The sequence below is a fragment of the Leucoraja erinacea genome, chromosome 6 (genome assembly GCF_028641065.1).
Source record: "Leucoraja erinacea ecotype New England chromosome 6, Leri_hhj_1, whole genome shotgun sequence".
NCBI lineage: Eukaryota > Metazoa > Chordata > Chondrichthyes > Rajiformes > Rajidae > Leucoraja > Leucoraja erinaceus.
The window spans coordinates 55,729,310-55,751,555 of record NC_073382.1 but is presented as its reverse complement, the minus strand read 5'-3'; the positions used below and the strand labels follow the sequence as shown (position 1 = coordinate 55,751,555).

The following is a 22,246-nucleotide window of genomic DNA, read 5'->3' as shown; positions in this document are numbered from 1 at the left end:
AACATTACCCAGAGACCTACCATTCACTGTGTAGGTCCTGCCCACGTTAGTCTTCCCACAATGCAAAACCACTAATTTCTCTGCATTATATTCCATCAACCATTCCTCAGCCCACCTGCCCAGCCGATCAAGTTGCTGCTGCAATTTTTGACAACCATCTTCACTATCTACAGTACCACCCATGTTTGTGTCATCTGCAAACTTGTTTGTGTCATCCGCAAACTTGGTTAAAGTTATTTAACTCTGCTACCTAAGTCAGCTGAAAGATTAAGATTTTATTAAGCAAGGGTATTAAGGGTTACAGAACCAGGAGTTAAGATACAGATCAGCCTTTGTCTAATGTAATGGCAGAACAGTCCACTCTGTTCTTATGTTTCAGCAACATAGCAGGCAATTTCCTAGCCACTGGACTGAATACAGTAACCTTTAATACTTAATGAGTTTAAAAAGTTTATATAGCTCTGGAAATAAAGTTTACTTTATTTAGTTCCAACAAAAACAGTTAAAAGCTTTCCTATTGGTTATTAAGCATTAATTGAACAGTTTACCTAAATTTAAAAAAAGTAATGTAGTAACATTATTGTCATAGTCTTAAAGTATTACAGCAGGGAAACATGCCCTTTGATCCTCATCCATGCCCAGCAAGATGCGCATTTCCCTCTAAACCTTTCCTAATCATGTATCCAAGTATCTTTTAAATGCTATTATAGTATCTGTCTCAACTACCTCCTCTCGTAGCTCATTCCATATACCCACCACCCACTGTGTGAAAAAAATGTCCCTTAGGGTTCATGTTAAATCTTGTCCCTCACACCTTAAACATATATATTGTCTTCTTGTTTTTGACTCCTGTATCCTGGTTCAAAACTCTGCATTCACCCTATCTATTCCCCTCGTGATTTTATGTGGCTCTAAATGATCACCCCTCAGTCTCCGGTGCTCCAATAAATAAAAATCCTTATTGTGCATATTATTAGCTTAATTTTGGTATAAACGTTAGCAGGAAATATATAATAAACATATTTATTAACAATAAATATCAGTAATATAAATAGTGATATAAATAGTAATATTTATAGTGTAGGGAGACTCTGCGGATGCTGGTTTAATTCTAAGATAGACGATAAAAGCTGGAGTGACTCAGCGGGACTGGTAGGTTAGAAGGGTCCCGACCCGAAACGTTATCCATTCCTTCTCTCCAGAGATGTTGTCTGCCCCGCTGAGTTACTCCAGCTTTTTGTGTCTATCTTCAGTAATATTTATAGTGCTACTATAACAGTTTATAATAATAGTATATACCATTATTACATAATCCTCCTATTGATAATAGTTTATAATAGTATATAGTTGTACTACATTAATACACGTCTGGTACACTTTACAATACTCTCTACATGATGAGGGAGGTCCATGCAATGTTTAAAGAACTGTCAAATGCCATGTGAGAAGGAGGGATCATGCAAAAAAGAACAGAAAGAAGGAACAGCTGGGGACGAAACTAAATGCTAAACGCCACATTGTGGTTGGAAATGCATTAATGCAAAGGTTTTGTTTTTTGGGTGGAGGAGGCCAGCTCCTGGTCTCCCTGGTCTGTCTCCCTGTCCCACCCCCGCTCTCTCTCTCCCTTTTGTTCCCGGTCCTGGCAGCTCGTGGCGATGGGAATGGGGATGGGAGGGCGCAGCGCGTGCGCAGTCGGGCGATTCCTGGCGCAGGCAGTTTGACCTCATCCCGGGAGCAGGAGAAGGAGGGAGAGGGAGAGGGAGGGAAAGAAAGTCCAGCCGGGATCGGCCGCTCCGGCAGCGGGAGGAGGAGGAGGTGGAGAGAGAGGGAGAGGGAGGGACAGGAACGAAACGAAAAGGGAGGCTGAGAAAGACGGAGCGAGGAGCCAGGACGTGGGAGTGGAGCGGAGCGGACAAGACCCGGCGCGGTGGGCGACACGAAGGGAAGGTGAGTGAGTGAGTGAGTGCTGGCGGTGCGGGAGATGCGGGCACCCGCTGCCGCTGCCGCTGCGGCCTCTCCGCTGCAGGGCCCGGCCCCCGGGGCTCACCCGGCGCTGCCTGCCACACAACGGTGCTCGAGTGAGTGGCAGCGGGAAACCGGGCGTGCCCTCACCCTGGGCTGCGAGGAATTCAAGCAGGGAGATGCACCCTGCATTGAGTGACAAAAGCAACACAGCACAACAAATTCATCACAAAGTGCAACTTGCTTTGGGGTTGACTCCCTCATTTTTAATGTTGAGTTTTAATCTATAGGTCTCGGGAGCAATGAAAAGCCATTCGCATTGTATTTCAGATGTGTTGTCTGAATAGCAAAACACAGAGTTTTCAGGAATGGCAATGTTTAACCCAGTGTGTCGTTCTGGTCATCCTTATCCCCCCCCTTTAGTTTCCTTTCGTTGAGTTCCACAATAATACAGAATGCTTTCACCTGGATCCATGAAAACCTAACATTTGATGATGGTCTAATTTAAGAAGGTGATAATTTAGTGAGCAATTAATGTCTAGTGAAAAATGATAGGTTGGACAGGGAGATATTGAACAATCAAGAATGGAGGTTTGAACAATCAAGAATGGAGGTAACAAAAGCTTAGATCGTATTAGGATAAATTCATACATACAAGTCGAAGTCCTCGACAAGAGGTTGAAAGCAACAGTTCCAATTTTTAGTTTTCTTAAGTAGCATACGTCTGATTATATATGGCTTGAAATTGACCCCAGAGAATTTCTGGTCAATGTGTTAATAGTATTGGATGCCTTTACTTATTTTATGATGAGTTACAACTTTATTTATTCATAAGCTTTTGTGGTCATCGCGTTATAAGTCAGTCGCTACATAAGTAGTTGCTTTTCCTACCAAGATGCAGTCTGCAAGAGGAAATTGCTTTGCATGTTATTAAAATCCATTGGGTCAATACCAGTGAATGAAGCACTTCTGAAAGTAATATTTCACAATTGACATATACTTTGGGGCTATATTGATTAATGGCTATCTTTTTTGGAAGTATATTATCCTAAGGTTTTCTTTCAGTAAGAAAACCTCAGTATAATATATCGGGATATAATCAACTGCCCCGACAGCCTCCTGTGCACCTATGCAGACTGTCACCATTGTGGACATCAAATTGAACTTCCTGAGAGTCAACCCATGGAAACCGACAGGCCCTGATGAAGTTCCCAGTCGTGGGCTCAGAACTAGAACAGACCAATTAGCGGGAGTATTCATGGATGACCTTAATATCTCCCTGTTCCAATCTGATGTTGCCATCTGCTTTGTGGTCTACTGTCATCTTGGTGTCAAAGAAAAACAAGCTAGTGTGCCTTAATGACTACTGCTGTGACATACATCATCATAAGGTACTTCGAAAAGCTGGTCCTGGTGCACATCAATTCTAATTTCTAGTCGGCTTTAAATCCAATGCAATTTACCTATCGCCACACACCATCTCATTAGCCCTGCACTCATCACAGGAACATCTGGATAACAAGGATATCAGATTCCTACTTATTGTTTATAGTGCTGCCTTCAGCACCATAATTCAACCAAACTCAACCCTCAACTCCTAGACCTAGGACTTGGCAACCCCTCTGTAAGTGTATCCTCGAGAGTTGTGAATGCAATCCAGTCCATTATACAGCCTTCTTTCTACACTGCCCCCCAAACAACTCCGTCTACACTTCACTCTGTCTAATGAAAGCAACTAACATAATCGAGGACTAGGCTGGCCTCTCTCTTCTCCCTCTCCGGTTGAGCAGAAGATATAAAAACTGCATAGAACGTACAACCAGATTCAAGAATAACTTGTTATCAGACTTTCAAACAGACCTCTTATCAGCCAATCTTTATCTCCCAGTCTTTTTTATCTGCTCTTTCTCTGTAGCTGTAACTATATTCTACCTTCTATTTTTTTTGTTTGTTTTTGCACTACTTTGATATATTCCTAAATGGTATGGTTTGCCTGGATGGCAAGCGAAACAAGGTTTTTCCACTGTACCTCAGTAGGCATGACAATGATATACCAATACCTGAAAGCTTCTAGACTGATTAGTCGTTTAATAGAATGAATATTTCTTCTAATCATAAACTTGAAACACTTTTGCCATCTAGGAAATATGAATATCTTTAACATTAGTTTACTCGTATATTGAAGTTCCACAAAGTAAATTTTCTTGTTGGGGAGAGAAAATTGCAGATGCCGAAATTGTTGTAAATGGTTCTGTAGAGAATTTACTATTTCGATCTCAACAAACAGTTAAGTGTTGCATCCAAAAGTTAACAATTGTTTAAAATTGATTGCAGTTTTCGAAAAAAGGAGACATCAGCAGAATTTGAAATTATTACATTCTTGATGTTTGAATCAAGACACTTTGCCTGACCAGACTCGATGGGCTGAATGGCCCAATTCTGCTCCTATGTCTTATGATCTTGTGAGGTTTCCCATGCCTGGTTGTGAACCTACTTTGAAACATTGCATCTTTGCCAATAATTATTGTTTGACAGAAACTGTTTCCTTCAGCTAAACTGAAGTGAACTTCCATAAAAAGTATAATACCCCATTTATAGAAGCAAATAAGAGCCAAAATGCATAACCTGGCTTCTGTTTTGTCATTGTTGTGAGCCAGAGAAATTTGACTGCAAAGAAGCCCACCTTCTTGGTGAATTTCCAAAACCTGAAGGATGCCAGATGTGGCATCTGCTTTGCTCTCCCATTCCTTTTAATTGGTAGTTCAAAGGACAGATAAACAGTGTCAAGAAGAAAACATGCAAAATAAATTTGTGATTGCTGTTACCAGCTCTTCCACCAGCACTGGATATTTTCATGACAGTTTAGGATATTGTGGCTCCATTCCTAATCATAAAAATCTTCCTCTAAATGTGGTGTGCAGCAGCTAAGACATTTGGTTATATTGAATTTTAAATATCGTAACACTTCTATAGTTGCTGCATCGATTTTGGCAGCTTTTGGATGAAATTGGGTGGTTAGCTATTTCATTGCTGGCATAGGGATAACAGTGATGACTCGGGCAGACAAGCTAATGTTACATCTTTCACAATTGTTTGCTTTTATATGCTGAGGAAAAGTCTGGTTTAAAAAAAAGTGAGATTGTGGTCACCCATAGGCAAGAGCATGGTGTTTAACTTGATCTAACTAAACAAAAATCAGGCAGTGGTTTTTGAAAATGCTTGCTTGTGTGATGGGCTGTGGATAATCATAACTTTCCCAGGACAGATTCAGATTAGATTCAACTTTTAATTGTCATTGTGAGTGAGTTGAAATTCCAAGTTTCATAGCAAACTTTATGTAGTTGCCTCCAGAAGGTACGTTGTAGTAGAGTGACACGCCGGAAAAATGTTCCTTCTGTTCGGCAACGGAGAGCATGGTGCCTCCTGGATTCATACTTTTAAACTCCATTTCCTGAGAATGTGGCGATGCTGAGTCCTCCCCAGCTTTACAGACTCTAGGCTTCGATCCTGCAATTTTCAATTGCTCCGGTAGACAGAGCCCAACCATACTGTCACGAGTTGTAAGGATGCTCTCGATGGTTGTGGTCAGTCTCCTCAGGAAGCAGAACGCTATGATTCAGGTATTGTGGTCCAAGAGAAATGTATGGCCAACCTGAAGCTAGACGCACCTCCGTCCCGTTAATGTTTAACAGGTTGTTGTTGATCTGATGAGGCCAATCACCGTTGTATCGTCTGCATACTTGATGATGGTGTTAGTACCATGTACAGGTGTGCAGTCATAGGTGAAGAGGGAGTAGAGGATATTGAGGTGTGCTTGTCAAACTGGGCCATACCATACTGTGATGCAGTTGGTTGTTGGTTAGAAAAGTTCCCATTTGAGAGATGTAATCGATGAACAGCATTCTTACATAAGTGTCTCTGTTGTCAAGAAGGAGATGGGGAGTGATATAGGGCCAGGGTGAAGTGCCGTGCCTGAAAAGACTCCTGTTCTTGCGGTAGGCTGATAGGCCGGTGTCAGGGTGGGGTGCAGCTGGGGTCTGTTGGTTAGTCGTCAAATCCATCCAGCTGGTGTCCCAAGTGTCTCTGTTGTTGATGCTTGCAGATTGTTCTTGCGGTAGGTAGGGTATGGGGCTGTGGATAAATTGCAGCGGAAGTCGTTGAGGTTGCCGCAAGATGGCAACTTAAGGGGGAGTGACACCTGTACACCAGACCGGGGATGCCGTCAGGGCCAGCAGCCTTACGTGCATTAGTCCTACTCAGTGCCACGTACACGTCGTAGGGGGTGAGTGTGAGGGGTTGGTGATCGGCAGGTAGCACAGCCTTGATGGCTGTCTCTAGATTGTCCCTGTCGAAGCGGCAGACCTCTGGACTAAGCCTCACTCATGTAGTTCCTGCATTTTGTAGGATGCAGGAAAATGTTTCAAAAGTTCCAATCATTAGGTAACGTATCGTAGCACTATTTTGTTTTCTATGTGAAAGCAAACTGCTTCTGTTCAGCAATAGTTAAAATGGTAGTGAACGCCATAACAACTTACAAAGACCCATAATTTATTTATTTGCCTCTGTACACCACAATTTGAGATTTGTAATAGAAAAAAAAAATCACATGTGGTTAAAATGTGCATTGTCAGATTTTAATAAAGGCCTTTTTTTATACATTTTGGTTTCACCATGTAGAAATTACTGCAGTGTTTATACAGAGTCCCCCCCCCATTTCAGGGCACCATAATGTTTGGGACACGTGGCTTCACACGTGTTTGTAATTTCTCAGGTGTGTTTAATTGCCTCCTTAATGCAGGTATAAGAGAGCTCTCAGCACCTAGTCTTTCCTCCGGTCCTTCCATCACCTTTGGAAACATGTATTGCTGTTTATCAGCATGAGGACCAAAGTTGTGCCAATGAAAGTCAAAGAAGTCATTATGAGACTGAGAAACAAGAATAAAACTGTTTATAAAACTGAATAATAACACCAGTCAAACTTTAGGCTTACCAAAATTAACTTTTTGGAACCATTAAGAAGAAAGAGAGCACTGGTGAAAGGGACTGGCAGGCCAAGGACAACATCCACAGCTGGTGACAGAAGAATTATCTCTACAATGAAGGAAAATCCCCAAACAACTGTCTGAGAGATCAGAAACACTCTTCAGAAGTCAGGAGTGGATTTGTCAATGACCACTTGAAGACTTCATGAACAGAAATACAGAGGCTATTGCATATGGATGCAAACCACTGGTTAGCTGCAAAAATAGGATGACCAGGTTACAGTTTGCCAAGAAGTACTTAAAAGAGCAATCACAGTTCTAGAAAAAGATCTTGTGGACAGATGAGATGAAGATTAACATATCAGTGATGGCAAGAACAAAGAATGGAGGAGAGAAGGAGCTGTCCAAGATCCAAAGCATACCATCTCATCTGTGAAACATGGTGGTGGGGGTGTTATGGCCTGGGCATGTATGGCTGCTGAAGGTACGGGCTCACTTATCTTCTTTGATGATACAACTGCTAATGGTAAGAGCATAATGAATTCTGAAGTGTATAGACACATCCTATCTGCTCAAGTTGAAACAAATGCCTCAAAGCTCTTTGGCAGGCGGTTCATTCTACAGCAAGACAATGATCCCAAACATACTGCTAAAGCAACATAGGAATTTTTTTAAAGCTAACTGGTGATGTCCATGAATCACATTCAAGCAGTCAATTGCATGCAAAGGATATGCAACAAAATCCTAAACATAACTACTTTCATTTCCATGATATTGTTGTGCCCCAAACATTATGGTGCCCTGAAATGGGGGGACTATGTATAAACACTGCTGTAATTTCTACATGGTGAAACCAAAATGTATAAAAATGGCCTTTATTAAAATCTTACAATGTGCACTTTAACTACATGTGATTTTTTTCTATTACAAATCTCAAATTGTGGAGTACAGAGGCAAATCAATAAATGATGGGTCTTTGTCACAAACATTATGGAGGGCACTGTAAATATCCTCCTGAGAATTGATTTACTGCTGAACATTTGACCAGAAATTGTGTTGCATAAATATTTGTGACCAAACCAGCCTTACCAAACCCACTGAATCCAAGTTCTTCTACTTAAATGCATGAGAATTTGAGCACTTAACCATCATGTATATTAGGTACACTTTGGAAAATCGATGATCAGGAAAGCTCTTTGTAATGTAAAGAGCATGCCTCAGTGCTGTTTAAAGGCTTGTTAAGCATGAGGTATGCAGGTAAGAATACCTGATCAGAATACACCTTGCTAAGCACTGGTTGTAGAAGAATAGCTTGATTTACAACAGAGGTGAAGGTCTGCTGGCTAGACACAGTAAATAATTGTGTAGTAAGTACTCCCTCTAAATTCTGCAGAGAATGAATACATGAAAGTGTGGGTCTCGGCACGTGTAAAGGGAACAGCAGGCCAGATGCAGAAATTTTACATGCACTAAATGTATGCTGTAACTGTAAAATATGGGTTTGCGTCATATTTAGACTTTTAAAGCATTCGTACTGCACTATCTTTGATTTTTTGAAGTTTTTATTGAAGTCATTATTTAAAGCTAATTGTATATTCTATATGGTATAAGAACCAGTGCCATAACCTTTAGCTGCATGGTCTTGTCAATCCTAATGTTGAATGGTATCAATCAGAAGTAAACTTGTGAAATGATAGTTTCTAGACTTTTGTGCTTGCAATAAGCTAAACCTTGATGTATTAAAAATTAAATAATGTTCTCAGAAACTGAACTTAAGTAGGTTTGGGAATACTCTAAATAATTTATTACAAAGGTCTAGTGTTTCCACAAAGGAATAAAGGTAGCTGCAACATGATAATCAAGGATGAAGCAAGTTTGGAGTTCCATTGTTCTAAAATTACAAATGGAGTTTTTAAAATTATTTATTATTGCCATGGATGCTTATTTAAAAAAATGTGGCACAGAAGTATTAAAGGATTTTCCAGCATACAGTAATCACAGACTTTGATCAGTTCAAATAATAGTTATTCCTGCATTGTACCACAGACTTTCAGTATTCATATTTTTCTTTCTCTGGTAATTTAAGATTTCATTTGTCATTTCGGTTCATACCTCCTGTAATAGTAATAATAATATTATCTTTTATTGTCATTGCACATATGTGCAATGAGATTTGGTAGCTGTGTCTTTTGTCATTCACGAGCCTTTATCTTTCACAATACCAACGTAATGGCACAGTACCAGAATTTACTATTTTATGTTCTCCATCTCCTCATTGTTTTTCACTTCACCACTCTCCCTCTCTCTCTCTTCCACCCACCCCCCACACCAATACTTTTGCTACAACTTAAAACTTTTCCTAACTTTTCCCAATGTAGCTTAGACATACAGCATGGAAACATGCACTTCAGCTCACAGAATCCACATTGATCACCTGCTCGCACTGGTTCTATGTCATCTCATTTTCTCTTCCACTCCTTACATAGTAGGGGCGATATACAAAGGCTGCATGTCTTTGAGATGTGGATGGATACAGGAGCACCTGGAGGAAACCCACAGATAAAACCGAAAACTCCTGTCCACAGCTGTTGCTAAGCCCATTATTTATTTCCATCGTTTTCCATTTTTATTTCAGATTTAAAAAATAAAATAATAAAATAATAATTATATAATGTGTACGTATATGTATATATGTGTATGGGTGTGTGTGTGTATATGTATGTGCGTGCATATGTATGTGTATGTGTGCGTGTATATGTGTGTATGCAGATGTGTGCGTGTGTATGCGTGCGTGCCTGTGATTGCGTGCGTGTATATATGTGCGTGTGTATATTATATATGTATGTATATATATTTATATGTTATTTTATATAATATATATATCATATAATATATATACACACACACATATATACACATACATACATATATATATATATACACATATATATACATATATATATACACACAGAGACATATATATACACACACACATATATACATACACACACACACATATATACATACACACACACACACACACACATATATACACACGTGTGTGTGTGTGTATATATATATATACACATACATATACATACATACACACACACACACACACACGTATATATATATATATACACACACATACATATATATACATGTGTGTGTGTGTATATATATATACATATACATATACATATATATATATATATATAAAAATATATACACATACAAAAAATATGAATATGTATGTATATATATGTGTGTGTGACTTTTATAATATTTATATTTTGAGATGTGCACTTGGGATCCATGGCTTTTTAATGAAGAAATAGAATACAACTAAGGATGTTACTTTGAATCCATTTAATGACTAAAAAAGGATATTTAACCTCTTTGAAGTGTGTGAACATTGACTGCTTCTCTCTTCTGGATAAGTTCGCCACTGTTGAAATGTTCTCAGTAGGCTGGGGCCTTGGTTATTTGAGCCATAGATGGCTTTGACAGTGCTGAAGTAGCCATGCATGTCATAGTTGTTGGTGAATTACTAAATTATTTTTGTGTTTACCTTGCACGATCTGTTCTGTAGATCTTTGGAAAATTGCTTCATATATAATGAATCAATTCATTAGCTAAATATCATTAATTTTAATGATTGTGATAGTGTTGAACATGTCCTTTCTGAACAACTGAATTGTAATCTTAAAGGGTGATGGAGGAAGGATGAGCAAAGCTTTCCTCCCCCTGCTATCCCTGTCTTAGATAATTGTGGCCAAATGATTTCAACTGCAAGCTTTCATTTTTCAAACTGGACAACAGATTGCCATACTGACTTTGAAGGAGTTCTCCTCCCCTGTCTGGGAGTTCTGCAACTCTCGCTACTCCCCCCTCTCAGTCTGATGAAGGGTCTTGACCCGAAACATTACCTAATCCTTTTCTCCAGAGATGCTGCCTGACCTGCTGTGTTACTCCAGCATTTTGTCTCTTTGGTCCACAAAATTCACTTGATCTCATTTTAATATTGGTTGACACCAATCGTTTGGATGTATTTCTTCTGTATAATGTTTAATGGCAATAAAATATGAAGAGGAAGGAATTGCAGTGAAGAACTGGGAAAAGGATTCTAGTGTTTGAATGTGGTCTACATAATACAGTTTCTGGATTTATTTAACATATTTATGGCTGAACGAACTAAAGTTCTAAGGGCACACAGAAACACGGGGACTTGCAAATTCTCTTCTGAGCCATACGTCATCCTGACTTAAAATGCCCCCAATTGTACATTGTTACTGGATTTTAAATTCTGGAACATGTTATATTCACCACAAGCACTACAGTGTTTCAAGAAGGCTTTTCCACTTGAGGGCAGATAGGAATAGGGTTAAACCCTGACCTTGTTAGTAACACCAACAACCATTGCACGAACAGGGAAAGAAAAACAAGTACCATTAAAATGTAATGATTGAAAGCTACAGAAAAAATCATGGAAGTATTATTGGATTCATATAACTACTGTTGATTTTGGCATCGATTGCATATAAAAATAACACCAAGGTATTCTACTGCTAACTGGGAGTTGAGAAATGAAAATAAGTGCAGTTAGAAGGCCTTCTTTAATTTAAGCATTTATACTAGTTCAGAGAAGAGTGCAAAGCTTTCTATTTTGGTCTGGAAATGCATTTTAACATTCTGGTATTTTTAAAACCTCACAAAACAGTTTGTTTTAATATCCAGACAATCTTGTTGAAAGTAATCCTTCACATTATTGACTAAAGGAAATGTGGATATTTAACTTTGCCGTAGCTTGCTGTCTGGAAAGAAATACCAATATATGCAAATAATCATAAAACTCTTAATGCAGCAGAAAATAATAACGTTTTTTTATTACAGTTTAAGTTGTACTTTTGGATTTGATTAAAAACGTAACAGATCACGTTATAAACATTCTAAAGATGTAAATTTTAAGGATAAGCTTTGCGTATTTTTATTCTTACTAGGTAATTTTAAAAAAAGTATAATGAAGTGCCTAATTGATGTTAGATTTGTTTTTTTAGAACCTGAATCTGTCTACTCACTGAATAGTGTTTTAATGGTAATCATGTAATAAGACTTCAGTAACTGTCTGCAATCTCTTTGGCTGGTTTGCGAGAGTATTTTTGGTAAACTGCATCATATAATTTCCTATTTGGAAATGAGCTGTAGTTTTTGGCTTATGGGCTCATCAGCCCATGATTTCCTCCTATTCATTTTAAGGGGTGTGGGGGGTACTTCTTGATTGCATCAAAGAATAGGTTCAGTTTTGAATATAAATTTAGTCATGTCTCGAATATTTTGTTATAAATAGACCCCCAGAGTTGATATAAAGAATAAACTCGAAGACTCACTCAAATGTCTTTCTTTTATTTTGTGGGCATCATAGTTGTGCACTGAAATGGAAGAAAGATGATGACTAGAAATGGAATAACTTCCTCATGAGGAATTTAATGCCAGATTTAAGGTCAGATTGATTTAAAAAACCAAGTTGTTCAAGTTTATATAGATTTCTCAGAAGCCCCTGAGCTAAATCAACTCATGGATCTGATTAAAACTTCATCAAATTACAGAACAAAGTTGCTTGGAAGTCCTGTGAAAAGCAGCCTACTGCTTTGATTGATTAAAATCAAAAAGTGCGTCCTGAGGTTCTGATTCCACATCATGAGCCATTTTGAAACCTGCTTAAGGAAAGGAAGGTCTACGTGGACCACAAGTTAAAATAAATATTTAGTATTGGTTGGATTGCATTAAAAATATTCAATGGCTCTGGTTTAACACACTACAGATGTTGAAAGAAATATGGTCCTGGTTTCAAATGTATTATCCCAGCTCATCAATTTATGAATGGATGGCATTCTGTAAAATTAAACGTGGTTGTAATATTAATGTTATATGGGTTAGTTTGAGATGTCGCACCTCATAGAAACATAGAAACATAGAAATTAGGTGTAGGAGTAGGCCATTCGGCCCTTCGAGCCTGCACCGCCATTCAATATGATCATGGCTGATCATCCAACTCAGTATCCCGTACCTGCCTTCTCTCCATACCCCCTGATCCCCTTAGCCACAAGGGCCACATCTAACTCCCTCTTAAATATAGCCAATGAACTGGCCTCAACTACCCTCTGTGGCAGAGAGTTCCAGAGATTCACCACTCTCTGCGTGAAAAAAGTTCTTCTCATCTCTGTTTTAAAGGATTTCCCCTTTATCCTTAAGCTGTGACCCCTTGTCCTGGACTTCCCTAACATCGGGAACAATCTTCCTGCATCTAGCCTGTCCAACCCCTTAAGAATTTTGTAAGTTTCTATAAGATCCCCTCTCAATCTTCTAAATTCTAGAGAGTATAAACCAAGTACCAACCCAACCTCATTGGGTTGTACTGTCATTTGTTGGTTATTTGGTATTATGTGTTCTTCAGTGATATCTGCCATTTAGTTGTTGAAGAATTTATTGGAAATAAAACAATTTATTTTTTCAAAACCTGGAGATAATATTCATTTATTATTATCACGTGTACTGAGGAAGTCCCCCATTAATTTTGCGAACAATATGAGTTTAGGGGCAAGAAATTAGATATTGTGATTTCCTCCCCCATGTTTTTGAGGGATTCATAAGTGCATGTGATTGCAGAGTTCACTATCTTATCCACGTCCAGATGCTTTTAAAATACGATGAGGATTTCCAAATCTAATTTCCTATAGGGTAGAATGTTCTGAATGTTGACTACTTTCTGGGTGGGGAAAATCCTCATCTTCCCGCTAATCCTTTTTTAAAGCTCTTCCTACGCTCACCCAAAAAACCCTAAAGTGAATAAGAAGGACCTATTTGGGCAGCTCACCGTCCATACACCTCCAATTAAAAATGCTTTGACTCCTCGGTCTATTCAATCTGAACAAAATGTTTCCCTTGCTCGGATGTTGACTTGGCTTCAAGCATGTTTCCAGTCTAGTTTTGTGCAGTGAGTTCTTGATCCAGTAAATTTGGCCTTCCCACCCTCAACCATTTATAACCTTCATTTTTATTTTGTTTCACCCTTTTCCACAACCATGCTAAATCTAGCTGAGTTGTAATCGTGGCATTGAAACATCCAGATAAATCATTGTCAGAGAGGGAATGCAATTTAGGAGCTCTGTGTACCCCTCGTACCTCTCTCCCCTCTCTCCCACCCCAATATAACTCTTGCACTGTATTTTTGTTAATAATAGAATAATTGAAATCCGCTACTGAATTTGTTCTATGTGTTTGTCATTAACAGCAGTATACCAAAGAGTTAATGAGCTTCCAGGCTCTTTTCTATTTTGTTAAAATCTGCCTGGAAGTATTTGTCCCCATGTCTTGATACTGGCAAAAACTACAGGATTTTCATCCGCAAAACGACACTCTCTTCCATAACATTCCGCAGTGCCATGATACCCTTTTCCCTGGCAGCAGGGTGTCAATACATCACTCTTGAAATATATAGGAAGGAACTGCAGAAGCTGGTTTAAACCGTAGACACAAAAAGCTGGAGTAATTCAGTGGGACAGGCAGCATCTCTGGATAGAAGGAATGGGTGACGTTTCAGCTCGAGACCCTTCTTCAGTCTGGTTAGGAACAAGGGAAACAAGAGATATAGACCAGTGCTTCTTAAACTATTTCAGTGTCATTCACCCTTGAGTCTTTATCACAAAATTTCATTCACCCTCGACTAAGTTTTCTTATGTTTTCTGTTAACTTTTGTCTTATTCTCCCTTGCATATAATTTTATATATAATTAATTTTGTCACATGAGAAAAAAACATAAATTAACTAATTTCGTAAGTGTTTATTTTATTCAACTGTTTGAACATCCTAAAAATATGTAAAGAAAACTAGGAGTGAAAAAAAAAAGAAGTTTAATTACCACTGGAGTTGAAAAATCATTCTATTAGAATGATTAAAAAAAAAACCATTCCAACGACTAAACACTGGGCTTCAGCCCCATCCTAGCCTTTCGGGCTTTGATTACTGCAGTTTTTTTCTTGGAAAACTAACTCAAAATATAGCTAGAATTCATGTTGCTTAATGCAAATAAGAACAGTAAATATATGTAGAATTCTAGTTCTAGCAGAACTGTAGCTAAATTGGCAACACAAAGTAAAGTTACAGTTCAACAGTTGCCTGTGGCGATCCTCCAGTGTTGCCATTTAAAAATTTATGATCCCACTGGCTCGCCTGATCTTCCCTAAAAGGTTGTATTACAGTAACTTTGGGAAATATCCTGCTACAGGTGCACAACCTTTTATCCGACAGCCTTGGGACCAGACACTTTTCGTAATTCAGAATTTGTCGGTCTTCGGAATGGATTTTTTTTTGCGTAGATTTGAATGTCTGGCTCAGTGGTAGAGTGCTCGGCTCGTATCCGCAAGGTCGCGAATTTGCGCCTTGATCCCGGCAGTTCCTCGGTCGCGAGTTTGAGTCTTCAATGCCGTTTTTTCTTGCAGAATAAATGTCTGTATGAAATGCAGTGTGTTGAATGAATTCCTGAATTTGTAAATGTGCCCGCAGCATTGAATCACCTCTCGCACTCATGTCACCCTAGCGAGGCTACATGCCCTTAGGCGGCCTAGCTCGGGGATTCTTGATTCTTAAATGTTTGTATGAAATGCAGTGTAGGAGAGGTGTACTGACTGTGTGGGCAGAACTTTGGAAGTGATTGCCCACCAGTCTAAAAAGCCGCTGTGTCTCCCTGTCCCTGGGATAGCAGGAGGTGATCAAACAGCACAATACCCCCCTCCCCCTCCAACTCCAGAGGAATCTTCTTCCCGAATCTCATATATCGAATCTCATATAGATAGGGTGGTAAAGAAAGCTTTTGGTATGCTAGCCTTTATAAATCAGAGCATGGAGTATAGAAGCTGGGATGTAATGTTAAAATTGTACAAGGCATTGGTGAGACCAAATCTGGAGTATGGTGTACAATTTTTGGTCGCCCAATTATAGGAAGGATGTCAACAAAATAGAGAGAGTACAGAGGAGATTTACTAGAATGTTGCCTGGGTTTCAACAACTAAGTTACAGAGATAGGTTGAATAAGTTAGGTCTTTATTCTCTGGAGCGCAGAAGGTTCAGGGGGGACCTGATAGAGGTCTTTAAAATGATGAGAGGGATAGAAAGAGTTGATGTGGACAAGCTTTTCCCTTTGAGAATAGGGAAGATTTAAACAAGAGGACATGACTTCAGAATTAAGGGACAGAAGTTTAGGGGTAATATGAGGGGGAACTTCTTTACTCAGAGAGTGGTAGCGATGTGGAATGAGCTTCCAGTGGAAGTGGTGGAGGCAGGTTCATTGGTATAATTTAAAAATAAATTGGATAGGCATATGGATGAGAAGGGAATGGAGGGTTATGGTATGAGTGCAGGCAGGTGGGACTAAGGGGAAAAAACATTTGTTCGGCAAGGACTTGTAGGGCCGAGATGGCCTGTTTCCGTGCTGTAGTTGTTATATGGTTATATGGTTATATGATGGGCCGCTACGGCGACAAGTGGCAGTTCGCCCACAGCCCAAGTTGCGCCACCCCAAGAACAAGACACCATCAGCTTCTGCCCCTACGTGTTCCTCTGGAGTTGGAGCGGGGCTGGGCTGGAGTTGCTGCTGACTGTGGGTCTCTGGGATCTCCGTGCTTGCAGTGCGCCTGGGGGTCGCTGTCCCGTTGGTCCTGACGTCTCCGGCCACCCCCCTGGACTGGAGCTGAGACTGGGAACTGTACCGCCCTTGCCCCCTCCCTCTGCAAACAACCCCACTCTCCTGCAAGGGCGGTACAGTTCCCGGAGGATAGCAGGTGTCCGGAGACGTCGGGACCAACAGGAACCCGCTCCCCGATGGGCCCCTACGACGCCCCGAGCTGCGCCCCGTCATCCACAACCCATGTTCCTCTGTAGTTGGAGCTGGGCTGGGCTGCTGCAGGCTGTGGGTCTCTGGGATCTCTGTGCTTGCGGTGGGCCTGGTGGTCGACGTCCAATTGGTCCTGACGTCTCCGGTGACTGCACTGACCTGCTGGCTGCCTTCGCCGACGTGAAGACAGTACAAAGCCCCCGCGCCGGTGCAATGAGCGGGGAGCTGGAGAGGGGAGGGATGGGGTCACACACATGGCCGGGAAGCAGAGGGGTGTAGGTGGGGTGAAACTGAAGGGAGCAACAATCTGCTGCTGCCTGCCCGCTGAGATAAAAGGTTTCCACGCAAGACTCACGATACACTGTGTATCGAGTCTACCGTGGGAACCTTTTAACTCAGCGGGCAGGCAGCAGCATATTGTCAATTATTAACCCTCCCGCGCAATATACCCTCGCCTTCTCTTTTATGAATGGGGATTTAGTTCCCCTTTCTTCGAGGACCGACCGGAGGTTCCGCTGTCACCTCTGCGGGCCGCCCTCGGTGAACGTCCTGTCTCCCTGTCCCTGGGATAGTAGGGGGCGATCAAACAGCATAATACCCCCCTCCCCCTCCAACTCCAGAGGAATCCGCTCCCCGATGGGCCGCTACGGCGACAAGTGGCAGTTCGCCCACAGCCCGAGCTGCGCGACCCCAAGAACAAGACGTCCCTTGCACACCATCAGATTCTGCCCATACGGGGAGCGTGTTCCTCTGGAGTTGGAACGGGGCTGGGCTGGAGTAGCTGATCTGGGATCTCCGTGCTTGCAGTGGGCCTGGGGGTCGGTGTCCTGATGAGGGGGCGCAGCTCGGGGAACGGCTTCTGGTGGTTCTGACGTCTCCGGCCAGTTTGCAGTTTTCCTCTGGAGTTGGAACGGGGCTGGACTGCTGCTGGCTGTGGGTCTCTGGGATCTCCATGCTTGCAGTGGGCCTGGGGGTCGGTGTCCCGTTGGTCCTGACGTCTCCGGTGACTGCCACTGTGCTGCTAGCATCGCCGACGTGAAGACAGTGCAAAGCCCCCGCGCCGGTGCAATGAGCGGGGAGCTGGAGAGGGGAGGGAAGGGGTCACACACATGGCCGGGAAGCAGAGGGGTGTAGGTGGGATGAAACTGAAGTGAGCGACAATCTGCTGCTGCCTGCACGCTGAGCTAAAAAGTTCCGACGCAAGACTCACGATACGCTGTGTATCGTGAGTCTACCGTTGGAACTTTTTAACTCAGCGGGCAGGAAGCAGCATATTGTCAATTATTAACCCTCCCGCGCAATATACCCTCACCTTCTCTTTTATGAATGGGGATTTAGTTCCCCTTTCTTCGAGGACCGACCGGAGGTTCTGCTGTCACCTCTGCGGGCCGCCCTCAGTGAACGTTTTCAAGGACCGAAAAAAATGTCCGCTATTCGGAGGTTTTCGTTATTTGGATCTTTGGATAAAAGGTTGTGCACCCGTACTTAGAATACCATAGGTAGAAAGAAAAAAACATAAAATTTCCAGCTCCACTGCCATTAAAACCAATAAGAGCTTACTAATCACTTTAATGGCAATGCCTTTTTTAAGTATAGAAAAAATATATATAAATATCTGAATATATTGTCATTCACTCCTCTAGCTTAACTCGCCCCAAAATAATTTCATTTGCCCTTGGGTGAACCATTCACCAGTTTAAGAAGCACTGATATAGACGATGATGTAGAGGGATAAAGTTCAAGTCCAAGTTCAAGTGAGTTTATTGTCATGTGTCCCTGATAGGACAATGAAATTCTTGCTTTACTTCAGCACACAGAACATAGTAGGCATTTACTGCAAAACAGATCAATGTGTCCATATACTATAATATAAATATATACACGCATGAATAAATAAAATGATAAAGCGTAAATAACAGATAATTGGTTATTAATAATCAAAGTTTTGTCCGAGCCAGATTTAATAGCCTGATGGCTGTGGGGAAGTAGCTATTCCTGAACCTGGTTGTTGCAGTCTTCAGGCTCCTGTACCTTCTACCTGAAGGTAGCAGGGAGATGAGTGTGTGGCCAGGATGTTGTGGGTCTTTGATGATACTGCCAGCCTTTTTGAGGCAGCGATTGCGATAAATCCCCTCGATGGAAGGAAGGTCAGAGCCGATGATGGACTGCGCAGTGTTTACTACAGGATAAAGAATGATGAATAAAATATATGCAAAAAAAGTAACAATGATAAAGGAAACAGGCTATTGTTAGTTTGTTGTTGGGTGGAAACAAGAAGCGATTGCGATTTGGGTGGGGGAGGGATAGAGAAAGGGGGGGAATGCCAGGGCTACCAAATATATCTGCCTTTACCTAAAGTCATGTTTTCTCCCCTCAATAAATAGTTTACATCCCTCTCTTGAACTTTCCTCGGCCCGACTGGAGGTGTGTGTTTTCAAAATGTTGTACCTCTTACCTGATGGGGGAGGGGTGAAGAGGGAATGGTCAAGGTGAGACTGGTTCTTGATTATGCTGGTGGACTTGCTGAGGCAGCGTGAAGTGTAGATGGAGTCCGTAGAAGGGAGGCTGGTTTGTGTAATGGTCTCTATATGTCTTTTTACAATACTGGAGAGATTTTGAGGAACAAGATTATTATTTGGGTTTTTACACCATTACACTGTTCTTAACAAAAATCTACCCATTATGTGAAACCTTACAAATAACAGACATAAATTAGATAACTTCAAGACCGAAAGTCAAATTTTTTTTTCATAATTTTCATAGTTTTACCACCATTTTGGACACTAAAAATGTGACAATAAAAACTTTGCCACATTTAGTCATTAATATTTAATTCATAAATAAACTTCATATGGCCCTTCATACATATACGTTTTGATAATGATCTAGGGAAATATTATCATCAATACCAGGAGAAAAATACAGCAACATGTCTGGTGTTCCTCTGAGCAAAGATCCCGTAACGATCGTTGTGCTTCGTGTCCATTGTCAGAATGACCGTTATCGGGGTCGGTACCTCCGTAAGTTAAACCACGGAGGCTCCAAACCTCTAATGCTTTTCAAAAATCCATCGAGGAATCCTATGGTAGTAGCGATTTTTGGGCGAGTTAATTATTTTTTTCTTATTTTGCAATTTAATGTATCAAAAATATCATGGTGTCAAAAACGCAATGCCTGTTTACGATATATTTTCCGACTTTTTAAAATCAATTAAAAAAAAATTGGTTTGGACATAAATTGGTCATCAAAACTAAGAAACTGTTAGTCAATCTTCAATTTGGCAACACAATGTCTGTTGTTTACCAAGTCGCTAACTTCATTCCTTCATGTCAACTTCCGGAAGCTCCACACATACCGTTACAGAGACATTTTACTTACTAAAAAATCATCCCAAACAAACCTTTTGACGAATCATCGGCCATTGATATAGCTCAAATCCATAAGGTAATGTACCGTTTAGATCACATTGGTGAAAATGTTTGGTTTTCGCTAATAATGTAATGTTCGTTTTCTGGGACACCAAACCTTTGAGTGTCCACCGCAACGTACGTTTGTGTGTATGATGTGTAACGTGCTTTGCGGTGTCCACTCAGGGATACAGTATTCTACTACATGATCAGGTGAATGAAGTGGAAACGGTGTTTGCAAATCTATTGTGGTATTCATAAACATAGAAAGGAATAAGAAATACGTGCAAAATGTATTTGTGTATTCTGATGCCTTTTTCATGAATCCAATAAAATGCTGTCAACTATTTTGAAGAACTGAAATTTGACCCCCTTGGCACATTATTGTGTGCTGTATTGTAAAACGACTTGTATATGTGTGGTATGTTTGTATATAATTTGCAATATTGATTTCAGAGTACCTGTACTTTTTTTAACACATTCTGTTGTGCTGCTGCAAGTAAGAATTTCATTGTTCTATCTGGGACATGTGTCAATGAAACACTCTTGACTCTCTTGGTCTTGGATGGAGCTGTTCGCAAACTATGCTGTGATGCATTCTGATAAAATGCTTTTTATGGCACACCTGTAGAAGATGGTGAGGGCTGTTGGAACATGCTAAACTCCCTAAGCCTTCTAAGGAAGTACAGGTGTTGGTGTGCTTTTGTGGCCATTGGTTCAATGTGGCTGGTTCAGGACAAATTGCTGGTGATATTTACTCCTAGGAACTTGAAGCTTTCAACCATCTCTACTTCACCACACTCAATGTATACCAGGGTGTGTGTACTGCTTCACTTCCGGAAGCCAATTACAAGTTGTGATAAGTTATGTCATGCTAAACTTAGAGCAAATTTGACAACTCAAAACTGGACTGTCATTGAGTGCTGGGGTCCTCATCAATAGCAGCAGTAATGTACTTTACCATAATCTACCCCCTGGCATAGGTTTTCCTGCAATCTACCAATCCAAGTTAGGCGTCTACTACTAATTCAATGTATGCAAGGAGCCTGGCCCAGGATACCCAAAAATGAGTTGCCAAAGCTAGGTTAAAATGGTTTACTAAACTGCCAAATTCATATAGTAGGTAGAGGTAAGAGATCACACAATCCAATCCACATGAATGGCAGCAAAGAATTAAACATTAGCATTCAACAATGTGGGACTTCAGCACATAAGTGTTGAAAGCACAGCTGAAACATTCACAAACACATTCAACCACAGGTGCCAAGCAGATGTTCCAGCAATTTCATACTGAAATTTGATTGTCCCAGAAACCAGTCCTGCGCTCATTTGATTCACTGCAGGTGATAGCAAGAAACGGCTGCGAACTTTAGATAAAACAAAGATTATGGGACTGTGCAATATTCTCTATATTGCTCCAACTCCAGCCAGACTGCTAACTAAGACCTCACAGTCCAGTTGCACATTGACAACATAGAAAATTGCCTTTTTTTGAAAAGTTAATTTTTGTTTGCCTGTGTTCATGAAGTTGCATTTCACGCATCTAAGGAATATGTAGCGTATTTGTATGCGACCTCAATATTCCTGTAAATTAGCTGAGGTGTTAATTAGGATTAAGATGTTTTTTATAAATGCCAGTAAATAATGTTACTGGTGAGGAAGTTCTCATCAGCATTGTGATTTTTTTTCCATTTAATTTTGCAAAGCTGGTGATGTGATGTGGTGCTATTACCATAGTAGCTAGGTCTCAATGACTTAATCACCAAGTTGTATATTCTGCATGAATAAAATATATTTTCTTTATATTGACACCACCAGAATTTTCTACTAGAATATTAGTGTTACATCATACTGTGTTTTTAGCAATCAATCTAGGTTTTTTTTGCCAAATAAGGAGAATGCAGTTGGTGGCGTTTTGACATTTCTTCAAACGAGGTTGAAACAAACAGATGCTGTGTTTTTAATGTGATTTACATCTGTAATTTTTCTTTTAATTGCATCTCCCG

The 22,246-nt window shown here is 40.5% G+C and overlaps 1 protein-coding gene across 1 annotated transcript in view; it reads left to right on the top strand.

Moving 5' to 3' along the window:
• Positions 1 to 1,694: 1,694 nt before the first annotated feature.
• Positions 1,695 to 22,246, top strand: part of LOC129698168 (cytoplasmic protein NCK2) — a 65,816-nt gene continuing 45,264 nt past the window's right edge. The window contains exon 1 of the mRNA XM_055637110.1: positions 1,695 to 1,947. The gene's annotated coding sequence lies outside the window, so the exon portion shown is untranslated. The remainder of the gene's footprint in view (positions 1,948 to 22,246) is intronic.